The 20,696-nt window shown below is 36.4% G+C and overlaps 1 protein-coding gene across 17 annotated transcripts in view; it reads left to right on the forward strand.

Annotated features, from left to right (window-relative positions):
- The window catches only part of MTMR3 (myotubularin related protein 3), a 213,077-nt gene that overhangs the window by 76,291 nt on the left and 116,090 nt on the right, over positions 1–20,696 (forward strand). The window contains exon 2 of one of the 17 annotated variants that reach the window (XM_023733677.1): positions 16,310–16,387. The exons of the other annotated variants lie outside the window; for them this stretch is intronic. The gene's annotated coding sequence lies outside the window, so the exon portion shown is untranslated. The remainder of the gene's footprint in view (positions 1–16,309; positions 16,388–20,696) is intronic. 17 annotated transcript variants of the gene reach the window in all.

Raw genomic sequence — 20,696 nt, forward strand, 5'->3', positions numbered from 1 at the left:
GTTCCAGTCTCTCTACAACCTCTCCAATATTTATTATTTTGTGTTTTTTGGATTAATGCTGGCCTTGTTGGGGTGAGAAGGTATCCCATCGTAGTTTTGATCTGCGTGTCTCTAATGGCTAATGATCGTGAGCATTTCTACATGTGTCTGTTAGCTGCCTGAATGCCTTCTTTGGCAAAGTGCCTGTTTGTATCCTTTGCTCATTTTGTAATTGGGTTGTTTGTCTTTTTGTTTTTAAGGTTTTGCAGTATCTTTAGATTTTAGAGATTAGACACTGATTGTATTTGTCATGGCCAAAAATTCTTTCCCAGTCTGTCGGTTGTCTTTTGATGCTTTTGGTGATGTCTTTTGATGAGCATAAGTGTTTGATTTTTAGGAGCTCCCAATTATCTAGTCTGTCTTCTGGTGCTTGTGCGTTGTTACTTGTGGTCCTACTTGCCCTTTAATGTTATGTAAATTTGCCCTCACTTTGAAACGATTGAACCAACCTCTACTTGCAGCAAATTCATCACAATCGCCTTTACTTGCTGCATGTGCAGCTTTTAAATCATTGAAAAGTCTTCGAGCCTTCTTTTGCACTAAAGTAAGGCTAAATAAGAACCGTATGCACCTGTTCCAACTTACCTACTAATCCAACTTAAAGACACACGTAGGAGTGGATCTGGTTCATAACTCAGGGACTGCCTGTATGGTTTAATCGTGATATCTGATTTACCAGGTCTTCTCATCCTATTGCTCCCCCTCCCCCCCATAAGCATCTTGACTATTCTTGAACCTTTAAATTTGTGTATAACTTTCACAATTATTTAATCATCTACCCAAAACAAAACAAAACACACCCTGCTGATATTTTGATTGGGATTGTGTTTCATCTTCATTTCAATTTGAAAGAATTGACAGTTTTATATTTCAGAGTTTGTAACTTATTTTAGTCTTCTTTAATGACTTTCAGTATATCCTTGTAATATTTCCCATTGCATATTTTTTATTTAGTCCTGGTTACTTGATATTTTTTGATGCTATTGTAAATGGTCTCTATTCTAATTTTATTTCCCATTAGTTGGTATTTTGAAATTAATTGATTTTTGTGTATTGATTTTTCTAACCTGCACTCTTGCTAGACTCTCTCTGATAATTTATCCGTAGATTCCTTTGAAGTTTTCCATGTCATCTGCCAACAATGACACTTTTATTTGTTTCCAATCTTTATACTTTTATATTCCTAGCTTATCTTAATGCACCAGCCTGGGTAAGTATAATGCTGAATAGCAGTGGCAACAGTGGGTATCTTTGTTTAATTCTCACCCTTAAAGGGAAAGCTTTTAATGTTTTACTATTAAATACAGAGTGATGCTTGTTTAGTTTTTTTGTTTTTTTTTTTTTGTAGAAACTTCCAAGATTAAGGAAATTCCCTATTATTCCTGTTTTTCTAAGTCATGAAAGAAAGTTGAATTTTGTCCAACTTTTTTTCTGAATCCCTTTGGGTAATCATAAGATTGTGCTCCTTTTATTTATTAATAATTATGTTGATATTTTAATGTTACACCAACTTTGTTTTGTGTTCTTTGTATAAACCCCAATTGGTCACTACATGTTATCCTTTTTTATGTATTGCATTTTTTTTTCTATTTAGGAGTTTTGCATCTATGCTTATGAGTGAGGTTGACCTGTTACTTTTCCTTTGTGCATTCTCTTTGTTAGTTTTGTTATTAAGGTTATGCTATACTGATAAAATGAGATGGGGAATATACCTTCATTTTCCATTTTCTGGTATAGTTTGTGTGTTGTTGTTGGGTGCCATCAAGTCAATTTCAACTCACACTGAACTCTTATAGGACAGAGTGGAAGTGCCCCATAGTGTTTCCTAGGCTATAATCTTCATGGGAGCAGCTCACAGGTCTTTTTTCCCGTAGAGCCTCTGGTGGGTTCAAACCACCAACCTTTCAGTTAGCCAAATGCTTAGCCATTGTGCCACCAGGGCTTGTTATAGTTTATATAAGATGAGAATTATTTCTTCCTTGACTATTTGGTAGAACATGCCAGAAAAACCACCTGGGTCTGAAGTTTCGTGTGCGTGTGTGAAGACTTTTTATTTTTTGTATATGAAGACTTTTGATTACTGAATCAGTTAAAAAAAAAAAAGGTTACATGAGACCAAACAGTCATCAATTACTTTAAAACAAACATGAGAATGTAGGAGGCAGAGAAACTAGATTAATGGAGATGGAACAACTAGAACATAAATAATGAGAATATTCACACATCGTGAAGAATGTAACCAACTTGTGTAGAAATTGTTGAATGGAAACCTAAACTGCTGTGTAAACCTTCAATGAAAACACAGTAAAATATTATTTAAAAAAATGGATATAGGGCTGTTTTAGGTTTTGTATTTCTTCTTGAAATACAATTTTGTAAGTTCTTTAATGTGCCCATTTTGTCTAAATTTTCATATTTATTGGCATAAAGTTACTCTTTTTTATTTCTGCAGAATTGACGGTTAGGTCCCCCCTTTTCATTCTTGTTATGAGTTATTTGTGCTTTCTACCTTTATTTCCTTGATAAGTTTCTCTAGCAATTTATCCATCTTATTAGTCTTTTCAAAGAACCAATATTTAGTTTATTGTTCTTATTGTACATCTTTTTAAAAAATCCATATTGATTAAAAAAAATTCCTTGCTTTTACTTCCTTTGAAATTATTTTGCTTTTTCTTTTTCTAACTTCTGAGTGATGCTTAAACTCAGTAATTTTTGGTCTTTTATACACCACATTTTGACTATAAAGCTTTCCGTATTTCTTATATTTTGATATGTAGCATTTTCCCTATCATTCAGTTAAAAATATTTTTTGATTTCATCTTTGATCCGTGGCTTTTTTGGAAGTGTATTAAGTGATTAATTTCCAAATATTTGGGGATTTTCTAGTTTATCTTTTTGTCATTGAATTCTAGCTTGATTTCAGCACCATGGTCAGAACATACTGTGATTTACATCCTCTGGAAATTGTGAGACTTATGGCTCAGTATGTGGTCAGTTGTGATTAATATTCCATGTAACTTTGAAAAGAATTATTCTACATCCATTGGGTGCGGGATTCTACTTAAACATTTTTGTAACTTCATCTTGGGATGAAAGGTGCTTTAGCTTATATACTTCTAGTAGCTTTATAGTGAACTGAAAGAAGACTTGACCCTCTGTTCCTAAGTTGAGAGGCATTAGATAAGGAATGAAAGCAGGAGAAACGTGCAGCTATGCTGTAATGAAAACAGGGGATGAAGGATCCTGGGCATACTCTGAATCCACTTGAAACTGCTACTTCACCCCAGTGATAACATGAAATATAGTAATAAAATAATAAAAAAAAGCTCTGTTCAGAGTTGGATGAACATACAGGATGAAATCAGAATCCTAAAGAAACCTAGAGTTGCTCTTGGATCTACACACTGGGTGGCAGAAGAAATAATTTGAAAAAACTTGTCAAAGCATAAGAACTATAAAAATTTAGAAATTAGTAGTAACTGATTTGAATGCATGGGAAAGATTAAAACCATTTATGTATTAGACAAACGAGAATCTAACATTTTTCCCCATTGGGGAGGGTGAAATGATTAGCCTAAGTATGTGCAAAAGCATCTGTGTATAAAGATCAATTGATTGTTCATTTAATGCCTTATTATCCCCAATAGCCCTGTTTTTCCTTCTTTCTTTACTTCCCTACTCCCCCCATTCCTCCCTTTTCTTCTTGCCTGGCTGAAACAGACATCAGTGGACTGTTTGCCAGTGCCAGTTGCTTTACATTAAACATATCCCAAGTATTGAGTTCTGTCTTTACCTTTCTGTTTTTTCCTCTGAAAATAAATGCTTAATCTCTATGTTTCTGTCCACTACTTAATCTTTAAGCCTCTGGGAACTAACAACTCGGTAGAATGCATTGTTCATATTCTCTTTTGGGAAGGATTAATACAGTTGCATGTTAATGACAGCCTTTAGATACTTCTATTTAAGCTTTTAAGCACTTCAGAGTCTGATATGTTACCCTAGAAATTTTAAACAATTTCATCAGATCACAGTGGCATCAGGGGAAGAGGCACGTTAAATATTATTTAAACATGCTTAAATAATATTAGATAGATACTAAATTAATAAGCAGTGTTACATAAAAGTAAATATTTGTCTAGGAGAAATATTATAAACACAGCCCAAAGGCAAGTAATTTGGGAAAAAAATTTATGCTTCATATTACAGAGGGCTAAATTCCTGACTATATGTAATGTATCTAAGATCAGTAAGACAAATCAAATGTTTATATAGACAAAGAATATGAACACATAGGACAAAAATGAACATGAATGCTCTGGGGAAATAAGTTGGTAGATATTTATTTCAAATGGTAGTAAACTGACATTCAATGAGGAACAAGTTCATGAAAAGGATTTTTAGGCAGTGTGACCAAGGCAGAATATCAGATAAGTAGTAAAACTGTCATAATAGCCAACTGATTAGTTACTTTTCATTCCTGGTATCAGTTTATATGCAGTAGATCTGTATAGACCCTTTGATCACAGAACATATAAATTATCTATACTTATTATTTTCACTTGGTATACTTCTGATTTAAGCTTTTCTCATTTTTAGAAATGTTTACTAAACCCTATAGGGCAGTCTGCTCTGTCACATGGGGTCACTATGAGTTGAAATTTTTATTTCAGACATCAGTTACAATGAATGAACGATAAATTGTGCTCATTGCTGAAATCGCAGCTGTGTTTGATTTACAATACTGTCAGATTTCTCCATAAATCATATACAAGAGCACATGAATTTATTTCTGGAAATAAATTGTTGAAATATTATTTAAGAAAATATTTATTGATCACTTCATTTAATACTCATAAAATAGAATGTTTTATTTATTTTTGTTCTTTGAACCTGTGTTTGAGTACATTAAAGTTACAAATTACTTAGAAATTGCCTAATGTTTCTGTCAGCAGCAGGTATAGTTTGTATTACCGTGTTAAGAATTTTAATTCAAATGAGTATTTTTGTCAAGGAATCTACAAGAAGACTTTGAAAACTAAATCTCGTGATTGTATGCAACATCTAGTGGCTATAGTGTCACGATTACTAGGAAAAATATCCTGTATTATTTGATGTAGGAGACGGTGAACAGAATGATTATTATTTGAGTTACAGTAATGCCCTAATGCTGTCTCTAATATACTAATATATAGTATTCACGTGTATGTGTGTGTGTCTCTCTCTCTGTGTTTTTGTGTGTGTGTGTGTGTGTGTATCTCTCTGTGTGTGTATACCCACTCCTCACTTATCGGCATGGTTAGGTTCCAAAGACCAGGTCATATGCAAAAATCAGCGTTACATGAAAATGGAAGATGACCACATCATATCACAAAATGGAGGATAAGTACATCATTACGTAACTGCCAAATTACCTCATTACATAGCTTCCAAATCACTGAGAATCATGTCCCAGCCAAGTTGACACATAACCTTAACTGTCACAGCCAGTGTTATGCTTGCCTTGCACCTTGGTGTTGGTTACTGCCAGATGTACATCGTTAGCATATAAAATAGTTGGATAGTAGATTTTTTCCTATTGTCATAAACGCGAAATGTCAGATAATGGGATAGTAAATAAGTGAGGAGTAGGTGTGGATAGATATATAAATATATATAGTATTAAGGAGATCAGACTGAATGTGTGAGTCATCTGATTTGAATTTCAAGACTCTTGCTTGCTGGTGACAGAAACTCAGGTAGCTTAAACAAATAAATAAACAAAACGGAAGATGTGGCTTTATTGGTAGGATAGCTGAGTAGCTCACATAGTTGAAGGAAGAACTGTAGGAGCTAGCTTGGGGACCTTAAGGACTGAAAGTGGGAGTTTAGTGCCTGGAGTACTCTAACCTTGCATCTCTCTGGGCATTGGTGTGATTCTTTTAGGCTTCTCCTGGCTTGTGGCTACACTGATAGTCTCTTTTCCTCTTAGCATCTCAGTAATTTTTTCCACGATGGCCCTCAGCCAAAAGAAATAACTAATAGTTCCATTTATTAAGTAGTTAGGGCCAAACAACTTAACTATTTATGTCCTAGCAACATAACTATTTGGAAACTTAATACACATAATTTGAAAGAGAACATTTTTATTTCATTCTTAAATAATCCAGTTACTTACTAATGTGTGCCGGTTGAATACTGCACAGATTCTCAGACTTCGGAATCAGATCAGATATTGCCAAGTCCATTTCCTGTTTCACAGTTTTTACATGGTATTTGCTTTTTAACTGTTAAAAATTCAGCTTCTTAAAGAAATGAGGTCCTTGAAAGAAATGTTTTGTGAGCTAACATTGAAACTATGAATTACCTCAGATGGTAGTTTGTGTGATACATTAGATGTCAATTATTGCTGTATTTCCACTGAAAATTTAAATAATCATGTAGTGTCCTGTGAGTACACTATGGTACTCCAAGGTGCCTTGGTGAACAGCTAACTAATAGTTTTAGTAGAAGAGAAATTCTGATTGCCCCTTTCTCTTGAGTCATATAGTGACAGGAATGGGCTATGAGTTGGTCAACTTGGGTCACTCACCTACTCCTTTGTTTAGAAGGGTGTAATATTCCATTGTGTGGATATATTGATGTACCTATTCACAATTGTTTAAAAGTTATAAACAGGATGTAAACTTATATCTTGTATATATACTTACATATCTTTGACTATTTCTGTAGTTCAGATTCTAGTAAGTTTCACCTAACAGTTAAAAAGGAAAAAAAATACATTTGTTTGTGGATTTGAAAGCATGTTGTGCTTTCAAAAGTATTTGGGTAATTGATGCCTAAAAGAATTTATAAAGATTTTAAAAGTGATGAAGTAATAAACTGTATAGCCTTGAAAAACAATTTGTCCTACAAAGTAATATCTTGTGATAGGGACAGGTCTGTGAAACAGAGGCAAGCATTGGCTATATTTTAACTTTAGAAAAGCTTTTAATTATCTGTGGTGGCACCTTCATCCATAAGGGATGAAAACATATCTTATTGCTAAATGGTGCAAAACAGATTAGAGGGTCATTCTCAGTATTGCTGGTGGTTTGCTGTCAGATGAGAGATAGTTTTATAAATGGTTAGTATTGGGCTCTTTACTATATAATGTTCTTAGCAATGATGTAGATGATAAAATAGGGAATATGCTCATTAACATCACAGATGACTTATCAGCCCCTTGGAGGATAGAATTAGAGTTCAGAATTATCTTGACAAGTGAGAAGTTGTTTTAAAGAATAAAGATTTTTAGGAACAAGTGTCAAATAGTATATTTCAGACAAAAGGAAAATGTAACACTGATGTGGATAATATAACACTGATGAAAATCTCTAGTTTTGTGGGAGAATGAAAGAGAATAAACCCTGTATGGTTCTTTGAAAAGTATAGTCAGACATACATTCTCAATATACAAGGACTCCTTACTTGGTTTCTCTTTATGAGTAGTATATTTAACATCAAATATTAACAAACTTATTTTATCTAGTGTAGAAGTAGTATGGTATAGAGGTTTACAATGTAAACTATAGAGCCAGAATGCCAGGGTTTTTAATTCTGTCTTCCTCATTTAGGTGATATAACCTTGGGTAAGTTACTTTTCCATATATCTGTTTTTTCACCCGTAAAAGGACAGTAATGATTGCTACCTTGTAGGACTGTCGTGAAGATTAAATGAGTTCATACATATAATACTTTAAAAACAATGCCTGGCACATAGGTTAAGTGCTCAATAGAAAGTAACTGCTGATAATAATATGGAGTCCTGGGTGGTGTAAATGGTTAACGCGCTTGACTGCTAACTGAAAGGCTGGAGGTTTGAGTCCACCTACAGGCACCTCAGAAGAAAGACCTGGCGATATATTTCTGAAAAGTCAATCATTGAAAACCCTATGGAGCACATCCCTACTCTGACACATACGGGGTTGCCATGAGTTGGAATTGACTTAATGGTAACTGTTTTTTTAATAATAATAATAGGACATCATGTTTGGTAAAGTACAGGGTCAGAGAAAAAGAGGAACACCCTCAACGAGATGGATTGACGCAGTGGCTGCAATGATGGGATCTAGCATAATAACGATTGTGAGCATGGTGCAGGACCAGGCAGTGTTAAGTTCTGTGGTGCATAGGGTTGCTATGAGTCGGAACCAACTTGATGGCACCTAACAACAACAACAACAACAACAATAGTAATAAAAACATAACATAGCAATTGGGTCACACAGTTGGCTCATTAATGTGAAGTTAAGCTTGTATGTTTTTGATGGATTGGGTTTTCTCTCCTGTTCTTGCTGTCACTTTTGCATATCTATGCTTGATGAACTATCATACTCCATATCCTTTTTTTGAAGCAATATTTTTATCTGTATAGAACACCACTCTCATTTTATACAAAAGCATCATTATGAGTGTTAATACCAGTTCAGGAGCTTTCACAACTTTTGTACAACTACTGATACAAAGATGAGGACTAACATTACAGCTGCTACCAAGTTCTCATTTGCTTTAAGGACCTTTACTTGTTAGTGAAATGACAGTTTACAATTAATTACAGCATATATTGTTAGCTTAATGCTGGAACATTAAAGTAGAAGACACTTTAGTTTTCTCATGCATTGTAATGAGAATTAATTGTCAGCCTGTATTTATTTTTAATTGCTTATGAGAAGAAGCAATACGTAGTTAGGAGCTCGGCTGCTAACTGAAAGAGAGGTTGGCACTTTGAATCCACCAGCCACTCTTTGGAAACCTTATGGGGCAGTTCTCCTCTGTCCTGTAGGGTCATTATGAGTCACAATTGACTCTGTGGCAACAGGGGCAATGAGAAGAACTTTATTAACTATCCCAAAACTCTTAATGAAGGATAAATATTATTTCATTATTAATTAAACATTTTGAGTAGCTCTTGAAGGAATTTCCAGTGGTAGGGGGAGGTAGACTTTGATAAAAGAGAAGAAATTCTAAATCGTGTACTTGTAAAAACAGTAAAAGTTTAGTGGCTTGGAATACTAGAAGAGCTCTGGGGATCTGGTTGGTAGAGAGAAGGCAGTCTGAGTATAGGAAATACCATAAATGGCACGGAATTTGGAATGAACATAGTACATCCTAGAGGGGGAAAGTAAGATTCTCATTTTGGGGAGACCTTTTGTTGAGAGAGAAGCGTTGGATTTTATCAAGTAGCATGATAGTACCTATGGAGTTAACTGAGCTGTGTAGAGAATAATGGTTAATAATTGGCTAGGCTCTCCCAGTTGAGTTGTTTTAGCCTTAAATGCCTATGACTAAAACTTTTTGCTTCAGCAAAATCACATATTCATTATTTGAAACTTCAAGCTTTATAATGATAATGGAAACTTGACTTTTAAATCTTTGATTCTTGAGGTTTCTTTCTATATAAGGTAGGTAGAAATGTTACATATATGGTAGGAATTAGAATATTGAGGTTTGAAACAGACATGGGAGTACTTGAAACATTTATTCAATGAGTAGGTAATAAAAGGCCCGGGTTAATTTCTTTTATTCACCCAAATTATATTTATTTTTGTTGAAAAATTGTTGAGCATGTTCCTTCTGTTTGTCAGAATTATTATCTTTTGAGCATTGATTTGAAGACATTAATGCAATAATCCTGTGTTCTAAAATTATCTCCATTTTACACAGGAGGAAACTACATGAGCTTTGAAAGTGACTGAACATTTGGAGCCAGAATTAACATTCAAAACTACCTGATTCCAGAACCTTTGCTCCTAATATATAAGCTATATTTTAACACCTCTCATTAACAGATAGTACAGGGCCTTGGTTCAAATGTTGAGTAAGAGAATGACCTGTCTAGGAAATCATAATCTATGTAGTGGGACAGGTGATGTTAAAAGAGGAACTGACCAGAATCAGTGAGTTTAGTTGTAAGACTTCTATAGTTATTTTGTTTTTTAGGTAATTAAGGTCTTAAAACAAATTTAATTCAACAAATGTTTGAGAACGAGTTTGCTAGACCAAGTGGTGATGACACTTGGGGCATGGAAAGGAACGATGGAAATTGGATATTTCAAAGAAAGCAGTGGGAATTGGTGTCAGATTTGGTTATTGGAAGTAGAGTCAGAGTTCTATAGTTTCTAGCCTGAAAGACCTAGAATAATTATGATTCTTAATGGAGTATTTTGAGAAAGAATATATGGTAGGGAGTGAGGGAGGAAGGCAGATGATGAATGCTGTTTAGGATATCTAGAGCTGGATATACTTGATGGGCAGCCCAGAGGATATCTGTTACTCTGAGATCTTGTGATGGCAGTAGCAGTCAGGGTTGGGGAAGATGCAGGGGAGCTCTCTGGAATTAGCTGAAGCTAGAGACTTACTATTCTGTGTTAGGGGAAGAACTGGATACTGTTGCATATGGTCAGACCTGCTTGTGATTGGTTTTATGAAGAAAAATGAGAGAACAAAGCAACCTGAGGAAATGACAGTTACGTAGCAATTTCTGTGTATGAAGTTTTTGCATTAGCATATAGAGCAGTATCTTCTAAACATCTCATTAATATATTACCATCATGATTTTTTGCAGTATCTAAAAATCAAGTGGAAGTGTATCTTAAAATCAATGGCACATTGTAGTTGAATTAACAAGGTTTTTTCTTTCTTAGTGCTGTGGTAATTAATGGTATGTCTTGCAGTCGATGATATCTCAGATTCAGTAAAATGCAGAAAGTCGTTTTCAATGTTTATTAACATAAATATATAGCTTTTTTGTCTATGTTCCATTTCAGTCATCTCAGGTATCACCAGTAGTATGTATAACACAACATGGAGACACTAGTGATAGAGTACTCCCATTGAAAAATGAATTATATGCTATAGAATATGCTCTTTACTCACTTATTGACATGATTAGGTTCCAAAGACCAGGTTGTTATGTGAAAATTGGCATTATGCAAAAATGGAGGATGACCACATCAGATCACAAAATGGAAGACGACAGCATTACTACATAACTGCCAAATTACATCATTACATACCTGTCAAATTCGTTATATAACTGCCAAATTACATCATTACATAACTGACAAATTACATCATTACATAACTGCCTACCACTGAGAATCATGGCCCAGCCAAGCTGACACATAACTTTAACCATCACAGTAAGCGTTACCCTTGCCTCATACCTCGGCATTTATTACTGCCAGACATATGTTGTTAATGCACAAAATAATTGGCTAGTAGATTTTTTACTATTGTCATAAATGTGAAATGTTGGATAACGAGATGGTTGATAAGTGACAAGAGGGTGTATAGGGTTTAAGTGAGATATAAGGAAACTGTTGAGTAAATCACTAGAAAAGAAAAACTGTAAGCTTTTCCCAAGATTGTTATATTTCCTTGTATTTTAGAATATGTAAGTGTCCTGACTAAAACCAGAAGTAATACAGAATGTATTATCCAATCATAGGGTTGAAGTTTATCACAGAGCTTGGAGAAGCACATTATTTCTTCTTCCTCTTTCAGACATTAGCTCCTTTGACAAACTGTTTTCATGTTCAGAAATGCAAGAAACCTGTAAGTGGCTCAGCTTGTTCTTGGAGGGTGATATTCTTAATAGTAGTTGTGTTCACATGCTTATTGGAAACTTGAGAATTTCAGTACTTGTGTATTTGAATTTTTTTCATGTTGAATAGTACTTAAGTTTTTGATACATAAACAATATACTGAGAATATTCCATAATGTATATAGAATAGGTTTATATTAAGTTGTATGTTAGGGAATTTTTTCATCTTGTTTAAGAGAATATTTCACCAACATTTTAATTTGTTTAGCATTAATGTAAGTAATTTAGCCAGTATGGTTTAAAAAGAAAAAGCCATCCAAATTTTCTGAGTAATGGATTAAACAAAACGACAGCTTAAATTTTTTTTAAATAGGAGATTTGATTTTTGTCTTCAGTGTGAACGCACAGCTTATCTGAGTTTTTCTGAGTTCCTGATTTAAGTGCAGTTATTTACAAGCATATGGGGAGAAATCCATTTTACTTAATAGCTTATTCCTTGTTGGCCCTGATTTAACTTAGTACGTTTGCTCTTTTCTTAGGTAAAAAATGTTGATGAATTCTACTTTTTGGCTTTTGCTGAAAAGTTTCTCTTCTTCCTGTATATTTTTAGATGGCAGTCACATGTATCTCTCTGTTTACATGAGATAAGTATTACTAGCCTAAAAGGGTGGGTCTGTTCCTGGAGCTCTGTTGAATTGTATGGTCTTAGAAGAATTCTTATGAAGATGTTCTGGTCAAGACAATTTCTAGACTTTTGGCCATTTAATAATTGAGGCCGACTTCTTCGAAGAGCAGGTATTTGAGCTCTCCACTTAAACAGAGCCCAAGCTATTGTGTGGTTATTGAGGTTACTGGGTTTTTATTAGCTTGTTCTGAAAATAAGAGTAGCCCCCTACCTAATTGCCAGAATATAAACTTTAACCAGGCCAGGAGAAGAGTGAGTTCTTTTCATTTCACATAGCCTCTACTGTTTGAATTTTGTCTGTCTGTCTTCCCAAATGTACCTCTGGGCTGGCTGGAGTTGGACAGTTTTTAATTTTAAGACAGCAGTTAAAAATTCCAGTCTGTTTTCTTCTTTTCACTCTTAAGTTGTATACTTAAATGATGGATCTGCATTTTTATCAACTTTTCTCGACCTTGTGTCCATTTTGACGCCTGTATACTCTGCATAAAATTGAGTGGAAAGAACCAGGACTTTGAAGAGTCTGTTTGTTTACAGATGGAGGAGAGGAACATTAACATTCCTAATAGAATATTAATATACTGATAAACAAGAAGCAGATTAGCTAGGTTTGGGATATCTTTAATTGAATAAACACTGATAGCTATTTTTTTTTTAGTGTAGTTTACCTTCCTTTTTTTTTTTTTAAATTGATGTTTAACATCTCAAGTACCTAGGCAAAATAGGAAAAACTGCTTATTTATAAATGGGCATACTCTTGAGTCTCTAGGGCAAGCTAACCTTTAAATCAAGTTGTTTGTCTTTCTAGAAAAGAAACCACTTAGGCAGCCATGGAGGGGAGGAATGTAAAAAAAAGGTGGGGTTTGGAGACTCTGTTTTTCTTCCTTTAGGTCCAGACCCACTGCTGTCAAGTTGATTTGACTCAGCGACCCTGTAGGACAGAGTATAACTGCCACATAGGATTTCCAAGGCTGTAATTCTTTTGGAAACTGACTGCCACATTTTTCTCCTGTGGAGTGGCTGGAGGTTAGCAGCTGAGTGCTTTAACCACTGCAACCCCAGGGCTCCTTCCATTAGGGCAGGATTCATATAATTAGCAGTGTAAGTTAGGCAGATTTCAAAATGACATTGGTACATGTCATTGGCAAAATGACACCTGCCTAATTCTTTAGTTGCCTTTAAAAAAAAAAAATCACAGTTTTGGTCTTTGCTACCTATCTCAATTCTTTTTCTTAAAATTTATTAATGAAGCCTTTTGAGAACCTATTGTAAAACTGCTCATCTTCATAGGAATTGGTCATTTTTATTCTTTTGGCCAAGAAAAAAAAAAATTTTTTTTTGGACAATAGGAGGCAGGAGGGAGAAGTCTGCAATCTAGTGTTATTTAAGGTATAATTGTATGATGTGTTAAGAGGGGCAGAAGTAATTACAATTTATAATTAGGAAACTTAAGTTTCCATGAGAAAGTATGAGTTTCTAGAGATTACATCTTTTTTTTTAATAGGAATTTTGACTTATGCAGTATGGGTGAGAACTGTGATTTGAAGTAAGGGGGAGAAAAAAGGGGAAGGGTCTTGGAATATGTTACCAAAGTTAACTGTGGAACAAATAGAATATTAATGAATGTGTAAGAATTTGCCTTCTGCTGATTTCCCTAAGGTAAACCTTGGAACTAGTCAAAGAAACAAAACTTAGGAAACTTTTTTCCAACGCTGAAGCTAGTCTTTCTGATCTTTCCATAGCAATTATAAATATTGAACTACCTCTGGCACTTAGATAAAACAATCCTACTTGGCATTTAATTATTTTTTAGTGATTGAAAGCCTGGATTTCCTGTCATCTTTTCCTGACAACAGAGCCTTAAATATTTCTCTTGTTCTTTGTTAAATTATAAGAATTTATTCTTAGGAGATAGGTAAAATTTCTTCATTTCAGGTGGTGAACCTAAATGCTGCCTTATAGAATTAAATTTTATATTCTTAATTTCAGTAGTAAAATGATGCCTACCTTGTGATCTTTCGTGGAAGACACAGTTAAGAAAATAACATTATAAATTATTAATAGAAATTCCTTACAGTCCTACTAATGATTTAATATTTCTGAGTTAATAGTCTGAAATGAATGTGTTCTACATAAAAGCGGTTCTAAAGAACAAGTCAGAACATAATAAAATATCTACATTTGTCCTTATCTTAAAATTATTTAATTTCTGTCTTTTTTAGCAGATTGTATGTGATCTTTGGTTTTGATCTCTTCTGGTGGTAAAGACGTGTATGATTTATGCCTGCCTCCCCCTGCCCCATTTATCCCTTGTATAAGAATCAAATTTAAAAGGAAAATGCTTATAAGATAAGTAATTTAAAAAGATACCAAGCAAATTTGCTGAAGTTGGTTTGGTCCCAGTTAATCTTTTCTGAGAAAATGGTCAGGGCTTCCTCTTGCCTAGTTCTTTGAGATATGAAAAGCAGTAAGTTCCATTTGAAGTGCAACCAAATCTTGGTATCTAAAAATACTAGAGCACCAGTTACTTTGCTTTTGAGTTCTCACTTATGTGGGTCCCCATTTGGAAAAGCAGTTAGCAGCATTTCAGCCACTAAATGAAGACAAATGGTCTTAAGCATTGATCACTGACTGTTTCAAATTCTGTTACAGAACCTCATTTGGGGAAAATATTCAGAAAGGAAAGGAAACATACACCCTTTCCCACATTTTTTCCCTCGAGATGATGAGCTTTTATTTTTTATTGTGCTTTAGGTGAAAGTTTCCAACTCAAGTTAATTTCTTATGCAAAAATTTATACACACATTGGTATGTGACCCTAGTTGCAATCCCTATAATGTGAGAGCACACTTGCCCTTTCCACTCCGCATTTCCACTCCATTCAAACAGCTTCTATCCCTTTTTGCCTTCTCATCCTGCCCTGGATAGGAGCTGCCCATTTAGTCTCGTGTATCTACTTGAACTAAGAAGCACACTCTTCATGAGTATTATTTTGTTTTGTAGTCCTGTCTAATCTTTGAAGAGTGGGCTTCGGGAATGGTTTTTAGTTCTGTGTTAACAGAGAGTCCGGGAGCCATGTCTTCTGGGGTTCCTCTAGTCTCAGTCAGACCATTAAGTTTGGTCTTTTTACATGAATTTGAGTTCTGCACCACACTTTTCTCCTGCTCCATCAGGGACTCTCTGTTGTGTTCCTTGTCAGGGCAGTCTGGGCACCATCTAGTTCTTCTGGTTTCAGGCTGATGGAGTCTCTGGTTATGTGACCCTTTTGTCTCTTGGGCTTGTATTTTCCTAGTGTCTTTGGTGTTCTTCATTCTTCTTTGCTCCAAGTGGGTTGGGACCAATTGATGCATCTTAGATGACTGCTTGCTAGCTTTTAAGACCCCAGAGGTGACTCACCAAAGTGGGATGCAGAACATTTTCTTAATAAACTTTTTTATGCCAGTTGACCTAGATGTCCTCTGAAAGCATGGTCCCCAGACCCCCACCCCTGCTACTCTGTCCCTCGAAGTGTTTGGTTGTGTTCAGGAAACTTCCTAGCTTTTGGTTTAGTCCAGTTGTGCTGACTTCCTCTGTATTGTGTGTTGTCTTTCCCTTCACCTAAAGTAATTTCTGTCTACTGTCTAGTTAGTGAATTCCCTTCTCTTTCCCTCCCTACCTTCGTAACCATCAAAGAATGTTTTCTTCTGTGTTTAAACTTTTCCTACATTTTTTTAAAACCAATATATGTAAACCAAAAATGAACCATGCTGTGGGCCACTAATGTAGTCACAAGATTGGTCTTTTGGTCATTATCTATTGAAACAGAGCTTTTTTGCTTGTTACAGTGAACACTGTCATAAATGTTGGTCCAAGAGACACATTTATTACCAGTAAAGGCTGTTTGATACAGAAATGTGATTACAACATGGAGTTCTGCAGAAGGTTTCTGACAACTTACTAGGAGTCCCCCAGCCCCGAAAGGAGATGATGGTTGTTTTTTGCTTAGGAAATGATAACATTTTAGCTACTTATCTGTGCTTCACAGCTGGCAGAGGAATACAGCACACTGATCATGAAGTTGCTCTGGAACCTTGAAAACTCCTCGACCTGTGTTTCTAAAGAGGTAGATCCTTTTTTTTCTTTTAAATTAAAATTTCAATCCTCTTGCTTGGAGCTCTCACTAAGCCAGCACAGACTCAATTTTATATTTACTCTATTACTTTATCTTTATTCAGAGCATGGTCACAGGTAGGAAAAAAGTCACGCTGTGGGCATTCAGCCCTATGAGAGAATAGCACAGTTGACCCTAGAATGGCAGCTAGGAACTTTGTTTTGTTCACTGCAGTTTCACGAGCGCCTAGAATAGAGTTTATCACTCAAAAATATTTGTCGAAGGGATGAACCTTCATCACAGTGAACTTATGATAGGTAAATGTTGTCATACTTTTGAACTCTCTCCTTGTTTCTATTTTTATTCATAGTTGGCTTCAGCTGCAAAGGTTTTAGAAAGCTTGAGGCTTAGGCTTCTGTGTAGTGAGCAAGACTAAGCCACGGTAGTTTAACTCAGCTTATGAATGCCTGGCTTTTGGTTAATGCTGGTGATTAAAATAATCTCCCCATCATCCAACCCAACAGTCCGTAGAATCCTAGTTTGGGAAGGTCATATCATCCATCTGATATCTGAAAAGTGAATAGATATAAATGAGGAAACACTTAAAAGTTGAAAAGGTTATCCAAAGTAGTATCAATGAAGAAGAATCCACTTCTTAAAATTTAACATCTTTTATATTGCCTCCACACACTAATTTTGCTGTGAGTCTTTCTTAATATTCAGTGCATGTGCAAGGAAAGCCATTTGTTTTCAGGTTAATGAAAATAGAAGATTACTTTAAAATTATTGTTTGCCTGCTTGAAGTTTTGAACTCTTAGTGATCCTGCATTTGAAAGCAAGACAAAAACAAAAACAAACACCAAACCCATTGCCATTGAGTCGATTCCAACTCATAGCGACCCTATAGGACAGAATAGAACTGCCCTGTAGGGTTTCCAAGGAGTGAGCGGCTGGTGGAGTTGAACTACCAAACTTTTTGTTAGCAACCTGAGCTCCTAACCACTCTGCCATCAGAGCTCAGGACTGTATAAAAAGCATCGTGCTTTTTAAAATAACTTTATCGTGTTTTCAGTGAAGGTTTGCACAGCAATTAGGTTTCCATTTAACAATTCCTACACAAATTGTTCAGTGACAGGAAGTTTTTTAAAAATTTATATATTCAATGAGTTTTTAAGTAAACTATATTTTAAAAAGAAAACACGTAAACAATCCCCATTCTTCATACATTATTCAAACTAGGATTTGAACCAGTGAACTTCGGATATACAAAATTGATTTCAGCTATCCAGCAAGCCACTGCAGAAGGGCATGAGATTCTTTGACCTTGCCCAAATCACACCTCTTCCTTCCCACAGACTTTTTCCCCAGACTTTCAATAACTGAAGAAATGCAAATCTGTTTATCAAAATAAGTACCCTGGCCCCTGACATCCACTCTCTGAGAAACTATAAAGTTGTTGAAAAACAAACAAATGAACAAAAAGATAGATTATGAGAACTAGGCAAATTCAGGAAGGAGTCCTGTGGCACAATGGTTAAGCATTCGGCTGCTAACCTAAAGGTCAGTGATTCAAACCCAGCAGCCGCTCCACAGGAGAAAGATGTAGCACTCTGCTTCCTTAAAGATTACCGGAAACTCTGTGGGGTAGTTGTACTCACTATGAGTCAGAATCTACTCGATGGCAATGGGTTTTGTGTTTTTGGTAGGCAAATTCAGAAAGGTTTCTTCTGCTTGTTAGCCAACAGCCCAAACAAAGTTTTCTCTTCACTTATGCATAGTTGTGATACCTACTTGGAAATAGCTAACAATGTTTGTGAATGTTCAAAATACACAAAAAAGGAAGCATACAAACATGAATTGGCATCACAGTCACAAGGCAATATGTAGTAAAAATATTGGAAAACAATGACTTTTTTTTTGAGATTATTCTACCACTTTTCGACTGAACAAGTCACACATAAGCTTCAGTTTCCTAATCTGTAAGATGATAACTGACCTACCTTTGCCATGAGGTTGTTATGAGGAACAAAAATAATCAAAATGTATGCATAAGTGTTTTATAACCTCAAAGCACTAGAAAAATTTAAGGTACCACTAAACCAGAAAACCAAACCCATTACCATTGAGTCTATTCTGACTCATAGTGACCCTATAGTCACTAGTATTAATATTATACACACCCCATCCAAACCAATATCATTTCTAAAGGAATACTTAACAACTTTTTAAAATTTTTTAAAACTGTTCTTTAGATGAAGGTATACAGAGCAAATACGTTTCTCATTAAACCATTAATACACATTTTGTTTTGTGACATTAGTTGCCAACCCCACGACATGTCAACACTCTTCCCTTCTCAACCTTGGGTTCCCCATTCCCAGCTTTCCTGTCCCCTCCTGCCTTCTCGTCCTTACCCCTGGACTGATGTGCCTCTTTAGTCTCATTTTTTTTATGGGCCTGTCTAATCTTTTACTGGAAACCCTGGTGGCGTAGTGGTTAAGATCTACGTCTGCTAACCAAAAGGTCCGCAGTTTGAATCCACCAGGTGCTCCTTGGAAACTCTATGGGGCGGTTTTACTCTGTCCTATAGAGTCACTATGAGTCGGAATCGACTCGACGGCAGTAGGTAATGGGTAACAGTAATCTTTGACTGAAGGGTGAACCTCAGGAGTGACTTCAGTACTGAGTTAAAAGGGTGTCCGAGGGCCATACTCTCAGGGTTTCTCCAGTCTGTCAGACAGTAAGTCTGGTCTTTTTTTGTCCCTTGTGTCTTTGATTTTCTTAATTCCCCTTGCTCCAGATGGGGTGGGACCAGTGGAGTATCTTAGATGGCTGCTTACAAGGTTTTAGGAACCCAGACACTACTCACCAAAGTAGGATGTACAACTTTTTCTTTATAAACTATGTTTCACCAGTTGAGCACTATGGCAGTATGTGACCATGCAGAGGACTCAGGCTGAGGTAGGGGGAGATTGGCCCTCATGGAACTCAGACAGTCTAGTGGGGGTGACAGACAGGCAAATGGCAGCCAACTGTAGGCAGGACACATAAAATGTACTGAACAGAGACATGCGTGCCTGGAGACAGGGAGACGCAGAGGAAGAGAAACGAGTTCTGGCTCGGGGCCAGCAGGGGGCCTGGGAGAGGGTTAAGGGAAGGAAACCTTCCCCAGTGGAAGGTGGGATGGTGTTGCTCTGGGCCAGGGAAAAACCTTAGTCCGCAGGAGTCTTCATATCACACCAGAAAGAGGACTGTGCCTGGCCTCTGCACTGTACCTGGCTCTCTTTGCCAGGTTGGGTGCTGGAGAGGAAAAAGATGGGCAGGAAGTGAAAGGGGCCCAAGCTTACCTAGGTAGTTGGTGACACCAGGAGGAGTATGTCCACTCATTGAACACTCATGTCCTGGGGGGTCTACTAGGTGCCCTATGCTGGACCAGAGGACCAAGGATGAATGAGTGGTGTCACCATCCTTTCTTTTTTGATTTTTAATTGTGCTTTAAGTGAAAGTTTACAGTTCAAGTTAGTCTCTCATACAAAAATTTATACACACATTGCTCTGTGACCCTAGACGCTCTCCCTATACTGTGACAGCACACTCCTCCTTTCCACCCTAGATTACCCATGTCAGTTCAACTAGCTGTTGATGCTCTCTGTCTTCTCATCTAGCCTGAAGACAGGAGCTGCCCATTTAGTCTTGTGTATCTACTTGAACCAAGAAGCACTCTCTTCACAAGTATCATTTTATGTCCCATAGTCCAGTCTAATCTTTGTCTGAAGAGTTGGCTTTGGGAGTGGTTTCGGTTCTGGGCTAACGGAGAGTCTGGGGGCCATGTCTTCTGGGGTCCCTCCAGTCTCAGACCATTAAGTCTGGTCTTTTTACATGAATTTGAGTTCTGCACCACACCTTGCTCCTGCTCCATCAGGGACTCTGTTGTGTTCCCTGTCACGGCAGTCTGGGCACCATCTAGTTCTTCTGGTCTCAGGCTGATGGAGTCTCTGGTTATGTGACCCTTTAGTCTTTTGGGCTTATATTTTCCTTGTGTCTTTGGTGTTCTTCATTCTCCTTTGCTCCAAGTGGGTTGGGACCAGTTGATGCATCTTAGATGGCTGCTCGCTAGCTTTTAAGACCCCGGACGGGACTCACCAAAGTGGGATGCAGAACATTTTCTTAATAAACTTTGTTATGCCAGTTGACCTAGATGTCCCCTGAAAGCATGGTCCCCAGACCCCTGCCCCTGCTACTCTGTCCCTCGAAGTGTTTGATTGTGTTCAGGAAACTTCCTAGCTTTTGGTTTAGTCCAGTTGTGCTGACTTTCCCTGTA

Source organism: Trichechus manatus, unplaced genomic scaffold (genome assembly GCF_000243295.1).
Source record: "Trichechus manatus latirostris isolate Lorelei unplaced genomic scaffold, TriManLat1.0 scaffold00061, whole genome shotgun sequence".
NCBI lineage: Eukaryota > Metazoa > Chordata > Mammalia > Sirenia > Trichechidae > Trichechus > Trichechus manatus.